The following is a 19,332-nucleotide window of genomic DNA, read 5'->3' on the forward strand; positions in this document are numbered from 1 at the left end:
ACGTCCCAAAGCGACTCAGGCTATGAGGGACGCCGTAGTGAAGGGCTCCATAAATTTCGACCACCTGGGGTTGTTTAGCGTGCACTGACATCGCACAGTACACGGGCCTCTAGAATTTCGCCTCCATCGAAATTCGACCGCCGCGGCCAGAATCGAACACGCGTTTTTTCGTTTCAGCAGCCGAGCGCCATAACCATTTAGCCACCGCGGCGGCTCGTAGCCCATATCGAGTTAAGAAAATTTTACCCACCTACCATCAGGGTTCCACGAGGTATCACCGTTAGCTGCTTTTAGAATTAATTAGCAAAAAAATGATCCAACGCCTGATCGCCTTGGCCACTTAGCTCAACTCTCTGCCACTGCCACATAACTGGGCCCGAAGAAAACCTCCCGCAGTAACCAATAAATTATTGGGTGTATTCTTAACTGTGGCGAAGTGCGCAATGCATCACGGTCTTGGGTTTTGGCCTTCGTTTCAAATCCGGCTGCCTAAGTTGCTCTTTGCCGTAGAATGGAGGCCAGGGATCGTTTTCTTAAGTTGTCCATTTTCCAGTGTATATTTCGCGTCCTTTTGGTCCTCTCTTATCTGTCGCGCAGATGCACCTGCAGCTTTCAAGCACCTGTGAAAAGCGACTCGGTCATTGGGTTGTTTGCGACCGGACCTCAATATTAGCTGCCATTGGCTTCTATATGCAGCGACAGGTGAGGCGCTCCGTAGCGCTTTGTCAACAAAAGGCGACCGGACCTGACCACTAGCTGCGGATTGCAGCCAATGGTGAGATCCAGTCGCCAACCAACTAATGATCCCATCGATTCTCGGAGACGTTTTAAAGCCGCGCGTATATCTGAGTGTACGACCAGTGACAGAGAACGAAACGGACGTGCAATGAAGAATTCAAAATGGACAGCTTATATATTAGGGCGCCAGGATAGAGTGGCCATGCCCCCTAGCTGGCAGCTTTGTGCACATGGTTACTGGGGGTCCACATTTTTGCTCCGTGTCTTCACACGAAATGAGGAATGCGGATGGCAATGACGACACAACAAGAACTCGTAGCGCCACGAAAACGGGGCAACTATAGATTAATACACCTCAGGGCTAAAAGAAATCCCATACGCTCTGTTAGATGCGGGGTTCTGGGTCGCGGCTTGACGGCACCTTGGTAAATTCGATGGCCGTTCAACACACTAGAAATGTCGTCCAGTGAAGGAGGTGGGTGATGGGCGGAAGAAGGCCACTGGGTTTTTCTACATCTACAAGGTAAAGAGGAAACAGGAGAAACCGCAAATTCTGTCTGTCCGGTTTCCATCCGTGCAAAGATGGACTTTTAGGGCCTGCATAAGTGCAGAACGCGCCGCTTAAACGAGGCTCACAATTCTCGTTTCCTGTCTTATTATATATGTTATCTCATGGTATCATCGATTTTAGCTGCTCAAAATAGTCAGGGTTCTACACTAGCGCCTACACTAAAGACGTTGTGAAGGCAGACATTCACGGCAAACCCCCCTCCCCCCCCCAAAAAAAAAAAAACAAAAAAAAAACTGGAACACCAGGCAGCGGAAGGCTGTAGAAGCTTCCAGCGCGTGCGGAAATACAGCGGGCAGTACTCGGATGTCTACACAATAATCGCCGTGAGGACGCCAGATGACGCCAAGTGAATGGTATGTGGACGATCGGGACGAATCAGTGGGCGCGCCCTGGCGGTTCGAAATTATAACACTGCGCTCGGGCCATTATAACTCACCTCTGATGATTTCACAACCTTGGTTGGTATGACCTAAAAAAATTGGGTCGACATCGGAAGAGCCTTGCACAGTGATGCTGCCAATCGCCGACAACGAGATCACCTTCGAAAGCGACTGGCGACAAATTATTACAAAAGAGGTCCGATAGCACGATCGCTTAACGAAGCGTCAGGCGAGATCTTTGACCACAGAAGAGAAGCGAGAGCAAGAACGTTTTGTAAGGGGAAGCACGGGCCAGCACGCATACATTCCTGCAATGAGGTAGCCTAGCGTGGCACGGATTATAACGCGCAACTTTTTTACCGCCATATCCACGTTGCAAACTCTATGGACATTTCTATGTATTTTATGTGTTTTATCGTCATCAACTGATGTATGAGCATACAAAACGGAGGGCTAAATTACCATCAATGTCTCACCGATGCAAATAGTGGTATTAGTTTGCTAAAAAAAAACAAGTCTGCGAACAAGCCTTTAGTTGAGGAGGACTGAAAAAAGAAAAGAAAAACTGCTTTCTATGTTGTGATACTTATTCACACTGCTGTGATCATGTTTTATTTATTTACAGGACATATCTCCGGCTACGCTTCTAAGCAGCTTCTTTAGCTACACTGCTATTCAAGGAATTGCTCTACACGAGAAAAGCACAAGGATAGCCAAAGCAAGTTAGTTCCAATGTGTATGAAAGGATCACCACTGCCCAAGGGTGTAGCCAAGGTGGGGGAGAGGGTGTTCGGTGGGGGGGGGGGGGGTGTTATGGTGTCAGAACACCAAACCCCCCTCCCCCCCCAAAAAAAAATTCACGACTGGTCTGGTACATTTGCGTTCTTTGTTGATTATGTTATCGCTGCTTTCTAATCAGAAGCGGAAGTTTTTGCAGAAAAGAGTCATTCTTCTCTGCCATCGCACGACGTATGGCACTACGTCTAATTGTAGGCTCTCTTTTATTTTGCCGGCGGCGTATAACGCCCCCTGAAAAGAATTTGTCTACGCCACGGCCACTGCCGTACGAACGCCGAACACAAAGCGCAATACCAATCGGTATTATAAAAAATGAAGCTCGTACGAAGAGTCATTAAGTGATCCTTGAAGATTTGGGTGGAATGTAGAGCATGCGACAAATGCCCCACTCGAGAAGAAAATGGCTACCCACCTGAAGCGCCGAAAGAGTTCGTTCATGATTTTCGGCAAACTGAAGTCGTCCATCAATATCTTATCATCGACCTGAAAGCGGTAAGGACGCAGATGCTCGTTCAGGTAGCTCAGCCACAAGTCGGTAGTGATGTTTGGCGTGAAAATGGAGGCGACATTCAATGGCACTTGAGCCACTGTCGGCCCTGCGTACTTCTCCCTGTGCGAAAACAAGTGTTCAGCTGCTCAGAAATTGAAGTGGCGCTTCCATAACAGTATGCGGCTCCGCTAACTCATAACAGCTCCGCTGCATTGCGGACTCGACGCGCACAACCTATCAACAAAATAACCGTGACAGGCGGGTATGCACTACTACCTGAACTTGGCTAAAGAGAGCCTGCAGCTTTCTTCAGCTGAGAGAGAGAAAATTTAGGTTGTTTTATATCGATAAATTACTGCCCTTTAAGAAAATACACGATACTTTAATTGGAAAAGGAAGTTTTATGAGCTACAAAATGCTAAAGTCTTAAATTCAGGCGTCGCCACCGCCGGCTGTTCTTGCAAGCAAACTAAAGTGAATTAATTTAGTTCTTTTCCCTGAGAATTCCCGAGGGCAGGTTATGCCACCGTTCCCTTCTGAACGGCGGTCGCAAACTTCTTTCAGGCTTTAAAGCGACGTGTCTAAAGCGAGTGCCGAAAAACTTCTAAATATTTTTCCACCTGCCATAAATGCGCCTTTTCCCAACGGAGAATGGTCAGCATAGCGAGAAAAAGTCATAAAGTAGCCTTGAAGGCTGTAGTGGCCTCCAGCATGTTATCCAGGACAGTAAGTGAAAACCCATGTGTAACTGCTACAACACCTGCGACAAGCGGGCAGCAACTGCACCCAAAGATGGCCTATGTAGACATTCTAGTGCCCGTATTTTCGTCCTAATTTTTTGCACTCTACCGCCTTGCGCGCTTCTACTGATTAGGGTTTCCTCCACACCGATGGAATGTATACACTAGCTTTCATAGGTAATCAGTTTCTTTCCGAACTGCTAACATAAACATCACGCAACAAGTCCAGCCTATTTCCTCTATGTTTCCCGGCGTAAATAACGACTGGCAGCGTTCTTGCATTCATCCATTACTGATGCACACTTGCGGCCACTGGCGGGTGCGCTGCGATTGCCAGGAGACCTCAGAACAAACGCCAAGACCACCAAACTAGTGCGGATCACAAAGAGTTTGGATAACTGCCAGATTTTCCGGGACAGAGTATTGTCGATCTCTCCGGAGCAGGGAAGCTACTGTGACAACTTATGTAAACGGAACGTTAGATTATCTTAACTGCACCGTGCAATGATGCCAGTTAGAGTGGCAGTTTCCCGTTGCATCCTGAACACCACAAACGCCTCCTCTCCTTAACAATACGACGGACTCCTATTGCTGCTGCTCTAATCGTCGGGAATGGTGACGAGCTGCTAGCATGGCTGGGAAGTGATTTACCCTCCTGAGAAAACTATTTATGAAGCGCCTACTCGTTAAAAAAAGAGAGAGCGGAAATTTATTTAGTCACTTCCGGCGGTATGTAGCTCTTGCTTGGTGCTCTTTCCCACTCATGGAAGGTGCGTAGCAGAAACAATGGCCAAAGTATGGGAGTTAAGAGAAAGCTAGTAGGGGAAAGCTCATTCGGCTGGCACTGAAACTGAGCAGCCTCAGGCATGCCGAACTCGTTGCGCCTTAACGCGACGAATTAACTTCAGTGACGTTTATACGAACTCTTTTTCAGGGGGCTCGATGACGGCGTGAATTTTCTCCTCCAGGGCCAGCAGACTTGGGATACGAGCGCGGGCGGCCTGACTGGCGCCGAAGATGTCGTAGAACTGCATAGCGTACTGCATCAGTCGGCCTTGGCCCGCGGAGACCTGCTGCTGGCGGCGCCACTTGTTCATATTTACGCGGTTGATGTACAGGCTGTACCTAGAACCGGAATATGAAATCAAGATTTCTATTCTGGAAGGACACATTGCGTCCTAACGCTTTATGGTCATGGATCTGCGCCAAGGATTTAAATTATGTTCCCACCTGGGCAATTACACACCTAACGCCGTGAGGCAGTACCTATGCTACTGAATAAAAAAAATGTCCTGTGGGTGGAAGAATGTTGGCCTGTCCCGTATATGGAGTTATCCTTGCAGCCAACTTACATACACTTCAAAAGGAGGCCTTCGCTCATTGATCGCACTAAAACAACCTGTCCTGCGCCATAATTCGTCTGCATAATAGTCTTGTTCAGTATTCGTCTTCGTAATCCAGTTTGTCCCCCTCGCACTACGCCACTATTTCGCCTCGCCTTGGAATACACTCCGTTAAGCTAAGGAATCGTTAGTTATCCTTTCTCCACGCTGCATGTCCTGCCTATGACCATTTCAGCAAGGATATCACGAACTCTTGTTTTTAGGTATCTGCTTCATCTCTCAACTTTACTGAAACCATTTCGGCCACTTTGGTGTTGTGTCTTTTCATGTGTTAGTAATATCAGTAGAGCAACAGCTTTGACATTGTTTGATCTTGTGCTATGACCTTCGAAACCCGCCCTGGCGTCTCTCGTGAACCCTGCCTCTGTTTTGTAGCTCGTGTCGACGGTCTGCCGCCGTAAATCCTCTTGTGTTTCAGCTAGTCACAGCCGAAGACAGTATCTGTGGTAGTTACTTTCGTGCTTCCGGCCTTCCTGTAGAGTGAGGCTGGCTTACTACCCCTACATGAGATGAAGAAAGTGTACTATGTCGCATTTCACCTTCAATTACCAGGCGTCAACGAAATGTGGTGTTTCGTTCAGGAAGGCGTCGCCACCGCCTTCTCTCTTTGGGAACTATTGTGTCTATAAGGAAACACAGTAATCAATTATCACACGCAGAACAGACGATACGTCGTAGGAGGCTGTGGACCGAGCGCAGCCATGCCAGTGTATTGAATGGCAAAGGAAATGAATGAAAATGCATATATTTTACTTTTTTTTTACTGGAATAATTTTCTATCACGGAATGCGTGCGATGAGAATGTGTATCAATGATATTTAATTTCGCACCAGCAGGAGCACCACGAAAGCCCTGTCCCAGTCAGTGCAGCATGACATGTAGGCAGCTTATGCTCGTGAATTTGTATAGCATGCGATATCGCAGTGTCGGCAAGGAAAGCTGCTGCAAATTTTTGCACATCTATTTTAACCACGTATCTGCATCTCTGGTACATCGTATTTTGTTAAATTATGCCGAATAACACAAATATTTTGTGTAGGATTACAGGCGTAAAAGAGCCAAAAAATATAGCAGTGAACTTCTGAACAACAGCCGTGTTAGTTTGCTATTTTCTTTCGTCCGGCATCTTTTGAGCCGTTGCACGCTACAATACAGATTTCGAATGTACGTAAATGTCGCTGCTACGGGTGCGTACGAGGTGCCAAAAAACTGTGCGCCTTTGGCCACCCCAATTGAGGTCAACGCACGCCCTTTTTAAAGTGATCTAGACTCACGTTATACACCATGCTAAGCAAAGCCTTTTCCCAGTGGTCTCTAGTCGCACCAGTCTCGCACCATGCGCAGGACAACAAGCACCTAAGTTCCTTGATTTTACAGCCTCTCTCTGCCAACTTCTGCCTTGATACTAGAGTGTACATCTAGCTGTGAAGTTTATTCAGCACAGTACCTACTCATAAAAATCCTTCTTCTAGATGTTAAAGAAAATATTCTCAACTTGCTTTAGTTGGCCTATGCAAGCAACAGTTTTTCTGATAGCCAGTTTAATGAATATTTTGTATTATTTTTCCTGCCTCGCTGTTTGAAGTTCATTCAGCACAGTACCTACTCATAAAAATCCTACTTCTAGATGTTAAAGAAAATATTCTCAACTTGCTTTAGTTGGCCTATGCAAGAAACAGTTTTTCTGATAGCCAGTTTAATGAATATTTTGTATTTTTCCTGCCTCGCTGTGTGATCTGAATATTGAGTAGTTGGCTGTTTGCTAGCCTCCCAGTATACGTCCCATAGATAGGACGTATTGGTCATAAAAATTTATTCCGACGGAAATATAACGGAACTAGTCCAGAACTTCAGTGAGCCTTCCATCAAATTGCTAAACCTCTTTCTCCACTCTCAATCAATGGTTATATTCAGCACTGTGGTATAGAACGTACTTTCGCCAAGATTCAGCGGGTATCCATGCAAAAAATATTTGGGTAAGCATTGCCGAAGTAAGCCACGTTTTCACACAAAGATGTAGGTTGCATGTTGCAAAAACTTGTGTAGAAAAGCGGAAGATGGCTGTCTCATATATTAAGTGAGAGAAGCTCGTGTAAAGAAACGTTCTTTGCTTGTAAATCTCGTATCACAGTGCGTAATTAATTGCAGCCAATCGCCGCCCCCGACCCGAACACACAAACGAGAACGCGCTCACAGCGCGGGTAGAGTGAGGAACGCACCTGGTCTGGTTGGGCAGACGCCGCAGGCTTATCTCGAACCAGAATGGGACTCCCCAGTTTATGAGCAAGTCCATCAGCACGTACAGGGCGTGCCGGCCCATCGAGCTGTACTCGGGCCACGAGAGGTGACGTTCGCGCATGAAGGCCTTCAGCTCGGACACGGTCTCCCCGCGCGGGTGCATGCACGTATCGTACAGGGCGAAGGCCGCTGATACGCCATTTTTAACGTCATTTTCAGGGGCACATGTTCATGGATTAGGGCATAGCCAACAGGGTTCAATAAATGAAGCACAAACGGCCGAAAAGCATCTTCCCATCCACGCACCAAGATTGCCATAAGCTCTCTAAGTGTGACTCGCAAAACCATGGTGAGTCTAAGCCATAAAGTTTTCTATCACGCCTGTTTCACAATAAGCGCGCAGCTCTGCGAACGCAAAAGAATGCATGATACTACGATTAGGTCAGCTGGTCAAATTTGAAACGGCATATTGGACTGGACCACAAGGGAAGCAAATACCAAGAGCGTCTCTTGTTGTCCAATGTTATCCGTTATTTCAATGAGACATGTGAGCAGCAATCTTAACTGCGGACGCTTCGTTATTAGATTTTACCGAAGACTATATGTTGACCATGTATTTAACAATCAAGGGATAAAAAAGAGTCGGACATAGAAATAGGCTAAAAGAGAAGGCTTTAAAAAACCCATTTCAAATTTTAACTCATCCACTATTATATTTTATAGTCAGCGACAACTCAAGAATGAAGCTGCGATTGCCACTCAAAGGAGGCCAGCCCTGATAATGACGTCGTCCAGTTCTGGCTCTGCAGCAGAGGCTAGGCAAGAAAGGCACAGCGGCCTTTGTCTTTAGCCGTAGTAACCATGGGCCGTCTTTTCAGCTTTCGCTCTTTACCCCCTTGAGTCCTCCGCATCCTTAGCCCGAAAAACCTCTCCACATGGCACGGGGACAAATACACATCTTTTTTTTTTCTTGCCTAGCATATGCCTCATGGCAACATTGTCGACGCCTTGGCTCAGGGCCTTCTTTGAGGGGCACTCAACGCTGCATTCTTGAGTTGTAACTGACTACGGTGAACAGACAGAAATGTGGTAAAAATGCCTATATGCGAAAATAAAAGTGCGCGAAAAAAATCGGACACTAAAATTTCGCAAATTATAGAAATAAAACAAGCTGTAAAACATAATATTGTAGCGCACAACAACTTCGAGCTATAAACATTTCAGTCAACCCTTACGGGTGTTCTGTGGTATGAACGAGTCCCGTCACTTAAAGCAAAACAACAATTCACACTTCTTGAAAAATACATTTGTTTAGAGCTCTATTTTTATGCCCTCATAATACTTATCAGGATCTCGTTGCTTGCCCATTTTCACTGCTCTGTGCTTGATTACCAGCGGAAGTGAGAGCAATAGGAACGGTAGCGGTGTCGTCATGTTCGAGGAGTTAATGCACGAGCTTTGAACTAAACGCCTCTGATCATCACTGGACTAGCCGCTGAAGTTAGTACAAAATGTCCATAGACGATGTAACAGGAGCAGGAGATATGCGACGACATGACACCTGCGACGGACCCGCGTGGATTGCTATGGTTCTCAGTGGTCACAGAGCCGCATCGCTTTCACGGTGGGTTTAAAAGTCGCATCCTGGCGACCAGAAAGAAAGATACTTAAAAACTAAAGCTTTAGTCCCTATCAGATCGACGAAATGGCGCGACGTGCCCGGCGCCGCCTCAAGAGGTTTGATATGTGCGCTCACAACGATCGACCACGGTGATCGACAGACTACGGGAATGGACCGGAAGGAGTTAACCAATGATAGTGGCCGAAGTTCCCAAGCGAACAACAACTGCGCTGCTTGAGAACACACCACAAACGCACCCAGAGGCCTCCTTTTGGATTCGAGGTACACGGCGCCGCGCATCTTCCATCGACGCATCATGTCCGTGGCCGTGTCGGTAGCCAAGTCACTCTCCCACCTAATAGGGCCGCACACGTGCGCCTGGATGTCGTCGCACGGGTGGACATTTCGATCCAAGCGACTGAGGATCTCGGCGGCCACATGCTGGCAGCCGAGTGAGCCGCAGGCGGAGTTGCGCTCTAGCATCTGCAGTCCGAAGGGCCACCTGCGTGCCAGGAGGGCTGCCAGGGAAGCGAACACGACGATCACGACTACGGAGCACACCACGGCTGCCTGCCAGCGGACGTCGCACAGCAGGATACCTTTCTTCGGAGTGGCGCCGTCGGCGCCTTCTTCCGCCTGCATCCCAGGAAGGGTGGTCAATTAGGACTACAGTGCACGATGAGATGAACAACGCGCTGTTACTTATGTCTGAGGACCTGCGGAACCGCAATGCGCAATGGCTATGGCAGATAGAAAAGCGCCTGATGTTACTGCAGTTTATGTGAAGCATTCGTTTACAACATGTAGTGTGTATTCCGGAAAAGCAGCGCTGAACAGACGAGGACGAGTCCTTGTCGCCTCGTCTCTGTCCTCGTCTGTTCAGCGCTGCTTTTCCAGAAAACCATGTACCAACACGCCCAACTTGCCGCATTAATGTAGTGTGTATGAGCGGAAGGCCTACAAAGTTGACCAAGGCTCCCAACGCTCACAGGACACTGCAGCGAGTAACCATTGGTGCCGCCGGGAAAACAACAGTAAGATCAAACTGCTGCGAACCAATTAATGTGTACGTCTTGCACACGTGCACTGCCATGCGTTTCACGTGCGAAGTCGCAAGAGTGAAAGACTAAAGTGACCGTTGACGCAATGAGAGTATAAATGCTACTTTTGTATTTGAGATGGCCCTGTAGTTTCATGTCTGTGCCTTTGCGTCTGCTAGTATATATCATCGAAAGAGGGGTGTTGCAGAGTGCCGTAGGGGGAGCTACGACATACTCCCAGCTGGAGTGTTTTTAGCCCATAATGCGATAGGCAGAGACTACGCACAGATTTCACATTAACTGAGCTCATTTAAACGTTACTTGGTTGGTTGTTTCGGCTGCTCACAGCAGTACACACTCACCAGAGAGTGTAGGCGCTCCATGATCTTCTCGTCCAAGGCTTCAGCTCCAGATGAAGCTCTGTGCTGGATGATCCCGGTGCGACCCACAGATGGGCTCCTAGCGGGATCCACGCAGCCGACTGGCAGATATCCGCTCGAAAGTTTGGAATCAATGTCGACGTCAGAGTCCTCACTTCCCCTGAACGACGCCGAGGGAGGGGGTTTTCCACCAAGGGAAGCGGCGCTTCCCATGGCTGGCGTCGCCGAAGTACTCTTCCTGGCTTTTGCGGAGTGATTTCGCGGGCTTGTTCGAGCGCTGCCGCCGCTTATGATGGACTTCATCAGCACCGTGATCATAGCTGCCGGCAAAAGGTGGCGAAGGCTCTGTTGACTCGGCAGGTGGCTCGTATTTGTTCACGACCCCGAAGAAGCGATCTTGTAGTCGGGAGACAGGCACCGAGAAGGAGCATTCTTGCTGCCAGTCGCAATGTTCCCGGGTGATACCGCTTCGGTTCCCGGCACGTGAGCGTTCGGGTGCTCTGGGAAGTCGTCTTTGCCTCCGTATGCTTGGAAAAGTCGGGCAGTAGATCAGATGTGGCGTTCTTCTATTCCGCGTTTCCTTCTTCTGAACCGGGCGAGACGAGCACGCGATGGCTTCTCGCTGGGCGCGCTCGTGCGAAGGTGCACGGTCGATTCGCCCCCTCTTCTTTGTCCGTGAGCTTCGTGCGCCTTAAATTTGAACGTAAGCCAAGCAGAGGTCGAAAACAGAAGCAGAAATAGGAACTCGTAAGAAGCCAGCGAACTTTCAGTTGCCAGTGGATCAAACATTTAATGACAAAATATAGTTAGAAATAGAAAAACAGTATACGCATACGAATATTTACTTATGCGTTGACCTAATTACTCAATGGCCACAATTGAGAAGTTAGTTAACAAGAACACACTACACTTTTTAGAAGTTTCATCCTGATAACAATTTAAACTTTTGTTGAATAAATGGGACTGTATGTACAGTCCCATTTATTCAACAAAAGCTCAAATGACATAAGTGAGTGACATAAGTGACATAAGTGACAGTATGACATAAGTGAGTGAGAGAAACCCTTAACGGGTAGAATAAATCGAGGTTAGTTGGGTGGGTCCATTTTCCAGAAGAACTTCGGCTTTTGCCGCTGCTCTTGTCCGGTTCACGAACCAAAGCTGGTCCTCTGGGTGTAAGCTGGACACCGCCGCCCCCCATTCCTCAGTTGTTGGCTTATTGATTCTCGGAATATCTGTATTGTTCTGGCATACACATACCATGTAGTATAACGTAGCCACTACAACGCAGGTGGCGCAATGCGGTTCGTATGTTTTTGGAAACATATTGCTGAATTTCATTGACTTTGTATAAATGACAGTAATTTCCTTAGAATGACTCCTTGCTTCCTCTTTATTTTTTTCCGGTTCGGCGTATACTTTCCTTGTTAATACCAAATGTGCAGTAATTCCGTATAGCTTAATATCGGATCTGAGTAATTATGTTCCTGTGAAAGTTAAGGAACCCGGGGTAAAAGCATGCGCGCAGCGGCGTGAGCGCCTTCGTTTCCAGCATTCGCCGAGTGTCCTGGAGTTCATATGAGTATGGACTTTGTCTTCTCTACTTTGGAGCATTCTTCTTGTCTGCTTACCAATTCTCTTTGTGGTATTACACACGAGACCTTCTTGGAAACCATTGCCAAAGTAATCACCGCCTCATTCGCCTGGGCTATTGCGTAGCATCGCATTGATGCCCCATAAACTAATTTCCTTTTCGCATTCGTGCATGTTGTGATTGATTTCCCGTTGACCGGTACCACCATCTCCACGTAAATTGCCGCCTCCATCCGGCTTCATGTTCTGCTGACGTCGTTCGCCCTAGACTTTCTTCTTTCTTTATGAAATTCCGGGTGCATATTTCTTGGAGTGGGTCGCACCTCAATCTTGCTTCTGTGCCGTTCTTCCATGTCCTCTCTTTCCTGCGTGGACCAATTGCATGGTAACGCTAGTCTGTTCAGTACGTCCGTTCCCGTCCCGCTTCCTGATAGCCGTATCTTCTACGAAATCGTATGGCCTTAACTCATTTTATCTAGTATTGTGAATGCCCCCGTCTAGCTGCCTTTCTGTCCTCGTGCTTACCGGGATGCCAAGTGCTCTTTTATATGTTTGCGTATTAGAACGTCCAACGTCTTACTTTACTTCCATTTCAAATATGATGTTTGGTGGCCATCCTGCAAGCAATAAAGGCCCGTGTTAACTTGTTTGGGGATTTTTCTCCAAGTACATGGTTGTTGTGGTCTTATACCCTACTAATCATTCTCGCCACTTGCTCACTTGTTTCTTGCAATCCCCTGATCGCTGTACACTTGTTGCCCTTGCTGTCCATTAGCAGAGACAGATTTTCGCAAGTGGTACGTCTTGAATTTTCGCTCTCCTGCATTGGTTGGCTCTCCTGCATGCTACCAATCACGACGAAAGAAAGAGAGGTGCTCCGACGGCGCGCCCAGGCTATAGCAGTATAGTCGCGCTGTTGCGAGAGAGGAGCGACTTATTATGACCGGAAGTGAGCGCCGCCGCTGGAGGCAGCACATGTTCGGGGGGCAATCCCCATTACCGATTTTTCAGGCGTTTGCATGGAGCAGCGGCACATGAGCAGGACGTTAGAGATCTCAGTCAGCTTTCAAAAGACTCCAGACTTTATATATGCCTGTTTTGTTTATTTAACCGCCTAATACGGAGCAGGCAGAAGCTTTCCTGTTGCTTAACTGTCCAAATACTTCGATTTACGAGCGTAAAGACGTGTCGTCTGCTCGAGCAAACGACGTGCCGTTCTCGCCGCCTAGGAGTCTCGGAGCGGGCACCGGGAGGGCATGCAGTGATTTGTTGGTCGACGATGCGCAGGATCGTCTCGTCCGTTTTCTTCCACTGCGACTGCAGAGACGTGCTTTGATCGGATGTCTTGAGTTTTTTTGTGTATTTGGCTGCCGCAATAACTTCATAATTATGTCTTAATATGGACAAGAAGTTCTTTTTGTCGGGCTGATAATGCGTGACCTTCCAGGAGCAGCTATCGCTCTTCAGCACTCCAAAAGAGTGAACGCGCCTGGAAACGGGGAGAAAGGCTATTCTTCGTGACTGCGTGCAATAAGCATTTCTACAGTGGGCACGTCAGCCGAAGCAGTTTTCGAAAACATGTAGCAAAGACAGACAGATCCAACCTCGCCACAAATGAAATGCTTGCATCGCATTTCATGCGCTGAGCACAAATCGGATCTAACAGCTCATCTTCTAAACTACTGCTGTGCAAAGAGGAGGCGACAATTGAACAAATAAAAGAGATATGTCAGCAGCGAGTCGGGCAAGTTGACAAATCTGTAGAAGCTGGCAGCAAAGCTGCCAAAAGTGAAAGACGGTCTGCTTCAAACAGCCGACCTTCGATTGATCGAATGAGGGCCCACCTCCTGCGGTTGCTACGAGGCTTCAAATTTCCAATAGAGTGCGGTAACCAAAAACCGAATAGTTGCGAGACGACCTTGGGAAAACCGAGGACAGCGATGGTGTGTGCTCGCTGCTTGTTGCTACGGCCCAAGCTTACCACAGTGCATTGGTGTGTCGGCGAGTCACCAAGTTTATGCAATGCTGACTAGGCTTCTGTGATTCACTTCTAGCTTTTCTGCTTTGAAGTTTTATTTTAAGCATTCAAGTAGAAGGATGCCGGTTTCCATAAACAAGATCAGTGACATGCTTATAATGTTTGACATCACTTTCCTTGAGATTTCAGGAAGAAAAACAGCGCCTTGCAGGCCAATCGACTGCTGTGGTCACGGTACCAGGATCTTATATTCTGTTAAAGGGCGAGTATCGAGGCAGCCCAGGGTATAACCCAGTGTACGTCTTTCGGCCACCAATGCAAGGGACTCACACAGCAAGTGAACAACTGTCTATTTGCAGCCAAATCTTCCGCAAGCATGGCTTTCACAAGATAGGCGCGATGGGCATAAACGACTGACGAATGGAGTACGTGGGCTAATTGCCGGAGGAGTTTCGAGATTATGACAGGGGACCCAGGTGAGGTGCTGAATATGTGCTCTCATGGTGCCAACCGCAATTTATATAGTAAATGAATGTCCCCGGGCTATGACAACAGTAGCTACAGCAAAGGCATATTTAGGCAGTCCGAGGAAGATACGGAGAGACCACGCTTGCACACATTGTAGAGTCTGGACGTTTGTTTTTCTAATGTTACTGAGTCTTAGAAAGCTGTACCGCAGGTAGCCCAGTAATAGTGATCGGTACAGTTGTACATCCAGCAGACTGACGCGCCCCAGGATGTTTCTCTGAGAAAGAAGAGGTCATTGACAATCGCCATCAGATTCTTTCCCATGTTGTGTAGATTACGGCTCCACGAGAGATTCCTATCGACGACTACACCGAGGGAACGAAGGCTTCCGTCATAGGAGACAGCTTGGCTATTAATGCATATGACGTAACGTTTCATTCTTTTGCGTGTAAACGCCACAAGTGAGCACTTCTCCGTCAAAATATTGAAAAACCGAAGAAAAAGTAAGACGTCAAAATACACGCCGCCTTTTCAGACTAGCACGAACTTGGAGGCGAGGCACACTTGAACACCTATCACAGGTATTGTCCGCGTAGATGGAGGTCTGAACAGATTGTGGCAGTAAGTAGACTAGGCCGACGAGAGCATAGTTGAAGTGAATTGTGCTCTAAACCCCCCCCCCCCCCCCCTGTGTCACACCGCGAGAAGTTCGATGTAAAGACGCTGCTCCGTCCTCAGTCTGGACAAATAGCGACCTGTCCAATAAATAGCTGCGTTACCAGCTGTATATGCGACCTCTGATCTCAACACCTTCCAAGCCGTCAAAATGGCCTGAAGTTTTACTTTGTCGTAGGCACCCTTGATAACCAAAAACAACACCACTGTCAATCTTTCCGGAATTTTTGGGCGCTTGACGGACGCTACTAGGGCAACCACATTGTCGATACAGAAGCGTCCCTGGTCAAAATCCCGACATGAATTTTGGATTTATTTCCAATTGCTCATGGTACCATTCCACACGTGTTAGTAACATTCTTTTAATCTCTTTGCCAACGCAGCTGGCAAGTGCAGTAGGACGTTATGATGTAAGGTTGGATGGGGATTTCCCAGGTTTTAGAAGTCGGTCTAGACGACTGGTATTCCATTCAACAGGAACTGCGCCTTCAATCCATGACTTGTTATAAACTGCCAAAAGCGCCCGTCGAGCCTCTTGACCAAGGCTGGCAAGTGCGGAGTACATCACATCATCGGGCCTTGGCGATGATGACCTTCTGCAACTGGCCAGCGCAGCGTCGAGTTCGTGAATAGAGAATTGAAGATCCATACGTGAATCCCGAGAGGGTAGAACATCGCTGCAATGAAGCGTTGCGGGTGAATTCGGTACGCCTGTTATCCTTGTGCAGAAATCTTTGCCTACCTCTACCTAGGGATTTGAACGGGGTAACCTTTTGAAGGCCCGTGCGAAGGCCGCGAACGACATTCCATACCCGTGACACAGGCTTCCGTGGATCGAGTGTTTCGCAATACGATCTCCAGCGTTGTGCCTGCGGGGTTGAATTCTGCGCTGAATCTTTTTCTGTATGCGCCTTGCACCACACAGGTCGAGGCAGGACTTTGTGCATCGGTATCGACGTTCTGCCTCCGGCGTAATGCGCACAGTCGCTGCAATTCGAGATCGCACTAACTGTAGTTTGGAAGATGGTAAAAGAAGCAGGTTGCACTTTACATGGCCTCCTTAAAATTTCCTTCGAGACCTGCGGTGAAGCCTTCACTAGAAGCATCCGCCATAAGATATTTAAAAGCTGTCAAATCGATGCGTCGAATATATGTGGCAGAGTGGGGTGTGAAATGTCCGGTAATGATCAGGTAGCTTGGCTTATGGTCGCTTCCATGGGTTTCTACTTCCGAAAACCACCGGGCACTGCTAATAAGGCAATGCGAAACAAAAGTCATGTCTAGACAGCTGTTGCAAGTTACCCCTGGCATATAAGAAAGAGTTCCGCTGTTTAGGTAATGACGATTACGTTCAGAGGCGAAGGACACAAGCTTTCTTTTCTGAAATTTCATCATCACGCCACCCCAGATGGTGTGGAGAGAATTAAAGTCATCTGTAATTATCTATAGACCGGATCTGAATGCAATCAAATAACTCGGTCTTTTGGAGTCGAAGCGGCTTGATGGCGCCATGTACGCTACACCAGCGCAAACGTGAGGGTGCGGCTCTTCACTGTTTTGCAAACATACTGATTGTCGTTGATGGAGGGAGGCGAATGCTGGTTCTGATGATGACTATGAATTTGTATGGCGTAAGGGCATCTGTGGCCAAAGAGCGCCATGGCACAGGTTGTTTCTTTTACTCCAGGTGGGGTCAGAGACCCATTTCCCAAGCATTTCACCCTAAAGAAGCCAAACACCAGGCAGGGGAAGCTTGTACCCATTGTATCACCGGTGGGTACGCGGCGGCACTGGGGATTGAACCCCGCACCTCCCGCGTGCGTGGCGGATGCCCAAACGACTAGGCCACCATTGCGGTAATGCTGGCTCTGTTGCGCACTGTACATGCACTTCTATCTATTGAGTATGGTCACAACATATTCTCTCGCTTGTCATCAGGACCTCAGGAAAAGTCGGAGTCAGTACGAGTACTCCTTGAGATGTAAGTACACATAAAACTGTAACCAGGTCTACATGGATTCTATACGGCGTTAAAGCAACACTGGGGCGGAGAAGAACTGCACTTTCTATCTACGCTTTGGAAATTCCATGACGCAACAAGATGTTTTAATCAGGATCTGCAATCTTTATTATCACATCTTAAAGCATCTGTACAAAACCAGAGGCACAATCAGAGGCACTGTGCATTTCAGAAGGACATTGTACGAGGTGGCCAAGTACTATAACAGGATGACAAACACCTGTTCTGGAGAAAAAGTGCACTTTCTGTTGCTCGCCCAGCGAGGCTTTCGGATATGATGTTGACATACTTTGACAAGCACCCAAAAAGCTGTTGAGAATTTTTAGCCGGGTCAGGTACCAGACGAGGTCTAGTTTTCGCCGCAAACACTGGGTTTTTATGTTACGTCCTCAGTAAAAAATTACGGAGGGCACTTGAGACTGCTCACGTGATTTCTCTGTGAAAACGTTGTTTTAAAATTCTAATTTCATTTTTTTTACTTTCATTTCTTGTAAAAATTTCCTTTTATTTCTAATGATACACCTACTCATCATTGAGACGTAGGGAAACGCATGTGCTACCTTAACCCTTGTTCTCCAAAAAGTAACGCGGTTTTGAGGGCTATGGGTTCCGTGCTCGCCTCACCGGGTTACAGTCCTGAGTGAAATTGCCGCCACAGTTTAGAAAAAGATTTTATTCTTCTTTGTTATCTCGGTGACGTCATCTGGGAATTTTGAGACCACTGCTGCTGGTCAACACCGACGCTTAGTTTTGCTCCCTATGAGTCGTATAATGCTTTCGCACCAAAATATGGGGCACTTTAGGATGTTGCATGCCCAGCATCACATTTATTAGGTTGTAGATTTCCTCGCCAAGCAAATGCAAAGCTACAGTGCTATGAACGCTGCATTAAAAGGTAGAAGAGTAAAAATAAGGAGGAAATCGTGTATCGAGTATCTACGTTCTAGAGAAATTTCTCTTGCACTTTTCAAGCCTACAGAGTCTGCCAAGCGCCTCTAATTGGATGCCACTTAGCAAAATCTTACATTAAATGTGGCCCCTACTAGTTTTCGGAACTTATCTAGTGAAGGATGGAGATGGCCGACAGCCCTGCCTGTGAGAGCTGTGGTTGTGAGGAGACCATCGCTCATCTTCTCTGCGAGTGCCCTGTATTTGCGAGTGCAAGACATACACTGTGTTGTGCCCTGGACCACCTCGATCCTCGCCCATTAACAGAGCAAAAGATCCTCGGTCCGTGGTTACAGCAGTCGACTGCCCTCAAGGCATACAAGGCACTCTTTGCCTACTTGAGAGCGACTGGATTGAGTGACAAATTGTGACAGCGTTGTGCATGTGTGTGTGTTATGCCTTTTTTCCCTTCTCTCTTCCTCCTTTAGTCCCCTAATCCCTCTTCCCCAGTGCAGGGTAGCCAACCGGAACCCCTTTCTGGTTAACATCCCTGCCTTTCCCTCCTCCTCTTTATTTATCTATCTATCTATCTATCTATCTATCTATCTATCTATCTATCTATCTATCTATCTATCTATCTATCTATCTATCTATCTATCTATCTATCTATCTATCTATCTATCTATCTATCTATCTATCTATCTATCTATCTATCTATCTATCTATCTATCTATCTATCTATCTATCTATCTATCTATCTATCTATCTATCTATCTATCTATCTATCTATCTATCTATCTATCTATCTATCTATCTATCTATCTATCTATCTATCTATCTATCTATCTATCTATCTATCTATCTATCTATCTATCTATCTATCTATCTATCTATCTATCTATCTATCTATCTATCTATCTATCTATCTATCTATCTATCTATCTATCTATCTATCTATCTATCTATCTATCTATCTATCTATCTATCTATCTATCTATCTATCTATCTATCTATCTATCTATCTATCTATCTATCTATCTATCTATCTATCTATCTATCTATCTATCTATCTATCTATCTATCTATCTATCTATCTATCTATCTATCTATCTATCTATCTATCTATCTATCTATCTATCTATCTATCTATCTATCTATCTATCTATCTATCTATCTATCTATCTATCTATCTATCTATCTATCTATCTATCTATCTATCTATCTATCTATCTATCTATCTATCTATCTATCTATCTATCTATCTATCTATCTATCTATCTATCTATCTATCTATCTATCTATCTATCTATC

This window comes from Amblyomma americanum, chromosome 2 (genome assembly GCF_052857255.1).
Source record: "Amblyomma americanum isolate KBUSLIRL-KWMA chromosome 2, ASM5285725v1, whole genome shotgun sequence".
NCBI lineage: Eukaryota > Metazoa > Arthropoda > Arachnida > Ixodida > Ixodidae > Amblyomma > Amblyomma americanum.